Consider the following 6,265-nt stretch of genomic DNA (forward strand, 5'->3'; position numbering starts at 1 on the left):
GCGGGCCTTGGAAAAGTTTGTTTGTTAGAAGTGGCTGTGGAACTTTGCCCGGAAAATTCAAAACATTTAAAAATGTAGCTTTGGATGCAAATACCATGGCCCTCCGTGTTGCAGACATTTATGAAAACAATAGGACTCAAATAGTGAAAACTGCTAACAAGTTTTGCAATTTTCGCAATTCGCTGGACAGCTGTTCCGTGTTTTTGGAACAAGTACAGGGCAACAAATTGACCCACTTTCAGCAGTGCAAGGTCTTCATGGCTGAAGCAACAGCTGAGTTCCCCACGTCATTTGCATGCGAGATCATCAAAGACCTCCAGCTGCAGTTTCAGTAGCGGTTTTCTGACAAGGATTCAAAGGCAGAAGAAGTGAGACTGTTTCACTTTCCAGGTGAACTGCAGATGAAGGTCATTGAATTGCAAGCAAATGACTTCCTTAGAGACAAGTTCAAAAAATGGCGGGTGGATTTTTTTTTTTGCCCCAAGGAGAACAAACTTGGACCTCGAGTATGTTGTCGGCCCCCGACTGTGTTTCTTTCAGATTTCTCCTCCTGGGGGGTGCATTTAAAATGTGTATATATTTCTATGTCAATTATATTTCGTTGGGGGGGGGGGCACGGGGTACACCGCCACCCCCAAAGAGATGCATGGAAGACACTCTCGCAGCGGAACCGATCTTTGATAGTAAATGCGGCCCTCGGGTTGAAAAGTTTGGAGACCCCTGGTCTAGTCAACCATGCTAATACTCAAACCTAACAGTTATCCTCACTCTCACAGCTTCACCCCCCCCCCCCACTCTCATCCCACCTCACCCTCACACCCACTCCCCCCCTTACCTTATTCTCAAATCTTCAACTCCTCACCCTCACACCTTCACTCCACACTCTCTCCCCATCTCACCCTCAAACCTTCACACTATACTCACACTAACCCTCGCTCACACCTTCAACCACACACTCTCACCCCACCTAACCCTCAAACTTTCATCCCCACCCCCATTCACACGTTCACACCTTCAACCCCACACTCTCACCCCACCTAACCCTCAAACTTTCATCCCCACCCCCATTCACACGCTCACACCTTCAACCCCACACCCTCACCCCACCTCACCCTCTAACTTTCACCCCACGCCCATTCTCACACCCTCACACCTTCTCTCCACACTCTCACCAAATCTCACACATTCACCCACACTCTCACACCACACACACATTCACACCACCCCACACATTCACGCCTTCGCCCCCTACCCTGACACCTTCCCCCCCACCCTCCTGGCACCCTACCAAGTATTTGACCACTGGAATCAATGAAGCCCGTGTCTCGGGGCAGGAATTAAGAACAAACTAGATTTCCCAGCCTCGTTCTGGGACACACGTCTGGGTGGGGCGAGGTGCCCCGCGGTCACTGACTTTTCGATCTCATTTTTCAAGTTTTGGCCTGCGCAAATTTTGAAGTTAAAACACTGGGTGGGTGTGGGTTGGGGGAGGGTTGGGGAATGGTTGGTGGGTGGGAGGGTAAGCCAGGTATAATGCTTGATTTATTGTTCGAGGTATCTAATTTTCAACCCGCTTTAAGGGTTAGCAAATGGTAACATTTTCAAATTTGACACAATAAATAATCATTTTAAAACTAAAAAGACGAATCAAATTTGTGCTGAGAACTATAAACATAATTGTATATTCCCATCTAGGCGATAGCAACCCCCGCCCAACCCATCCTACATCCTAGTACGAAAATGGATATCAATGATCATTATTTCGAGTTGTGTCTACAATTCTTATCACCATAAGCAATGACTACTTTAAAACAAAAACTATCTTGAACCTGCTGAGCTAGACTACATTTTTTTCGTCTTAAACGTTAACATTGTTATATCACTCACTTTTAGCTGGGATACGTATTTTTACCTAGCTCTATAAAAAGGAGATTCGTTTTTCCAGACCTGACCCCCACCCTCCCCTCTCAGCCTGTTCATCTTTCTTGCAGTATTTGCCGTATACTATGGAATCACTTCCCACCCCACCCAACCCCATATAATAATATGTATTGAAAACTGGCGGCAAATAAAGGATGACGAAAGCAATGGCGAAACACCGTGAGAGAAAAAAAAAAAGGGGGGGGGGGGGAGGACTACGCCTGTATCAAATACATAGCTGTTTATAATATTATTCCACGTAAGAAAATAAATTGTTAAAAAAAATATACGTTTGGAAGGGGAGACAAAAAACTAATACTTGTCTTCGTTTTGATCTAGGCTGAGGTGTTAGAAATTTTTCTAGACGTATCGATTACACAATCATTTGATATGGGGGAGTAGTAAAAAATTTTTTGTGTAATCGATTACTCACGTATATATTAGAGAGTATTAAAAAATATTCTTCAAAATTATACGTCTTTTTTGTAGATGCCGGATGTGACGCAAGCCGAATTGATCTATGGGAAAATGATTAGATCCTACGGGAGTTCAGCCTATTAAAAAATCTGCACGCTCTAGATTATTCTAGAAAGCATATCTTACATACAAATATATTTATTCTTTTAATTTCTCGTAAAAGGAGTATAGTGGAAGTATTGTAATCGTGCAAGAAATCGAAATGGAAATTTTGACAGATCTCGATGCTTAACACCTTTCTGAGTGGGAAAAATTCAGTTTTGCTATCTAGTCCGGCTGACTGTCGAGAAAAGAATCTCGTAGAAAAAAAGAATTGCGTACCAAGTGTACGTCAAACAATCTGTGTACAATAGTGCGGAATATTATAAGTACTTTATAAATTCACATGCGTTTTTTTTTTAGAAATCTGAAATAGCGTAAATTACTACTTCCGGTCATCGGAAATTACTCAAAATTTGATAGAAGGCAGAGAATTAGATCTTTTACTTACGTGTGAAATTTCATTTATCTATCTGAAACAGTACTTAAGTTATAGGCTTTTGAAAAATTGAAAGTAGAATAAGTTTCATTCCCGGTTATCGAAAATCGCTGAAAAGATTATACAAAACTACAAATTTGATATAATACATATATATATATGAAATTTCATCAACCTAGCTACAGAATTACAAAGCCAAGTTTTTCCGACTCGATTACTCATAGAACACTGAGATTTGATAAATCTGCATTTATTATTTTTGCCCGATAAAAATAAGTCCCCTATATTTCGTATATGATGAAGTACTGAGGTGTAAAACGATGAAAACTCAAAATTTCATGTGATTTTTGTGCACGATTACAATACTTCCTCTATACTCTGTATACAAGAAAGTAAAAAGATCGCGCACCTTCTTTCTTCTTCTTCTTCGTTCTTAATTATTAGTGTTGAAGGGGATCGAGATTTATCTGCCAGTGGGTTTGAACTCGAGACTTTGTTGGAATTTATATTGAGCTTTTTGCCGACTCGACCACGCCTCCAACACAATTAAGCGGCCATAAAGGCCATTGACTCCGATTTCAGCCTGCTTTTCTTTTTGGATTTGCTTCCATAGCCTTTGTCCAACCAAGAACAAACTACAAGGCAGCAGTTGTTTAATTTTGGAGTTGTCTCTCCTAGAAGAGTGGCTGTCCCCAGGTAACGAGCCTCATCTCCCCGAGGGTTCGAACTCGAGACATTTCGGTTTAGCAACCATGAGCTTTTACCGACTCGACCACGCCGACCCCTTATCGCGCACCAAAAGTGATATAAAATTATAATATAAAATTATAATATTCTTATGTTATTTTTTATCGAGAAATCGGAAATTAAATAATGAACCACAGCTGGTAACCTGAAATTATTTAAAATTTCAATGACCCATGATAATAAGATCTTTTTCCTATGTATGAAATTTCGACCACGTACCTGAAAGTTGCTTATGTTTAAATGTTATCAGTATTTTATAAGCGGGAATAATTGCAATGTACCAGTTCCATTTATCGGAGGACATTCAAAATTTGAGATTAATACGTGTATAAGATTGTATATTTATATTTAAAATTTCGTCTACCTAAATGTAATAGCACTCAAGTTGTCCTGTTTCCACGAAAATAGAGTGGAATATCTCTTCCGGTTACCGATGATCGTTCAAAAGTTGAAAGAAATCGGGGCATAAAATGTAATACATTTGAAATTTCTTTCATCTAATGTAAATGGTACTCAAGTTATGGGCTTGTGAGAAATCGCAAGCAGTGTTTCTTCCAGACTTTTTTCTCCGGGGGGGGCACTTGAAATTTTCGGGGGGCGGTAGACTTTCTTCGGGGGGGGGGGGGGCGGACACTGTTAAAAGTATATATTTTCTATATAAATTATATAAATTTCATTTCGTTCGGGGTGGCGGTAAAAAAATTTCGGGGGGGGGGGGGGGCTTCGCCCCCCGAAGAGATGCCTGGAAGAAACTCTGATCGCAAGTAGAGTAGGCAGAGGCGTAGCGAGTGGGGGGGGGGGGGGGGGCGGGGGGTGCGGATCGCACCGGGTGACACCATTTAGGGGGTGACACCAAGGCAAAAAATAGCAAAATATATAGAGAGAGAAACTTGAGGGGGGTGCAAATCAAAGTTTGTGGAGGGGGGGGGGGGTGCAAATCGAAAGTTTGAGGGGGGTTGCAAATCGAAAAGTTTGTCCCTGGGAAGGGTCACTACGCCACTGGGGGGTGACAGCATTAAGTGCCGCACCGGGTGACACCCGACCTCGCTACGCCACTGAGAGTAGGTACCACTTCCGGCTATGGGGAATCGCCCAATCATTGAAAGAAAATAAATTGATATAATACTTATATAATACTTATATAGGAAATTTTGTCAAACTTGCTAAAGCGGTACTTAATTTATCATGTTTACATGCACACACATAAAAAGACGAACAGGATTACAAAAAGTTTTTTCCTGAGAATTTTAAGACGTCAAAAAATGCAGTCTCGATTTAGATTTTTGCTCGATTACAATATATATTCCGTATACGATACAATGGGAGAGGTGTAAAACGGCGAAGACTATTAAATGTGATTCAATTTTTCTGCACGATTTCAATACTTTCTCTGTATACGAAGAAGTAAAAGGAAAGTTTGTTTGATCTTTTCAGCACATTAAAAAACCTATTACAGTCAAGGATTTTTTTTTATTTGTATGAAATGACATTATAGGCCTACACCTTAGTCAATGACGTCTAGAACATGCTGTGGCCGACTTCGTGCTTTGACCGTTATATATATATATATATATATATATATATATATATATATATATATATATATATATATATATATATATATATATATATATGTAATGCACAGTTGTACCTCGAGATACCAGTTTAATTCGTTCCATAACGTTACTCGTATGTCAAATTGCTCTTACTCAAAGTAATTTTCTCCATTGAAATTTATTGATACTGATTTTATAAAATGTATTTACCTTGGTGCAGATGTGGGCCCAGTTGGTAGAGATGTGGGCCCAGTGTAGGATGGAGATGTGGGCCCAGCTGGTGGAGATGTGGGTCCAGCTGGTAGAGATGTGGGCCCAGTGTAGTGTGGAGATGTGGGCCCAGCTGGTGGAGATGTGGGCCCAGCTGGTGGAGATGTGGGCCCAGTGTAGGGTGGAGATGTGGGCCCAGCTGGTGGAGATGTGGGCCCAGCTGGTGGAGATGTGGGCCCAGCTGGTGGAGATGTGGGCCCAGTGTAGGGTGGAGATGTGGGCCCAGCTGGTGGAGATGTGGGCCCAGCTGGTGGAGATGTGGGCCCAGTGTAGGGTGGAGATGTGGGCCCAGCTGGTGGAGATGTGGGCCCAGCTGGTGGAGATGTGGGCCCAATGTAGGGTGGAGATGTGGGCCCAGCTGGTGGAGATATGGGCCCAGTGTAGGGTGGAGATGTGGGCCCAGTGTAGGGTGGAGATGTGGGCCCAGCTGGTGGAGATGTGGGCCCAGCTGATGGAGATGTGGGCCCAGTGTAGGGTGGAGATGTGGGCCCAGCTGGTGGAGATGTGGGCCCAGCTGGTGGAGATGTGGGCCCAATGTAGGGTGGAGATGTGGGCCCAGCTGGTGGAGATATGGGCCCAGTGTAGGGTGGAGATGTGGGCCCAGTGTAGGGTGGAGATGTGGGCCAAGCTGGTGGAGATGTGGGCCCAGCTGGTGGAGATGTGGGCCCAGCTGGTGGAGATGTGGGCCCAGCTGGTGGAGATGTGGGCCCAGCTGGTGGAGATGTGGGCCCAATGTAGGGTGGAGATGTGGGCCCAGCTGGTGGAGATGTGGGCCCAGTGTAGGGTGGAGATGTGGGCCCAGCTGGTGGAGATGTGG

The sequence above is a fragment of the Physella acuta genome, unplaced genomic scaffold (assembly GCF_028476545.2).
Source record: "Physella acuta isolate Inbredline_101_S28 unplaced genomic scaffold, ASM2847654v3 ptg000308l, whole genome shotgun sequence".
NCBI lineage: Eukaryota > Metazoa > Mollusca > Gastropoda > Physidae > Physella > Physella acuta.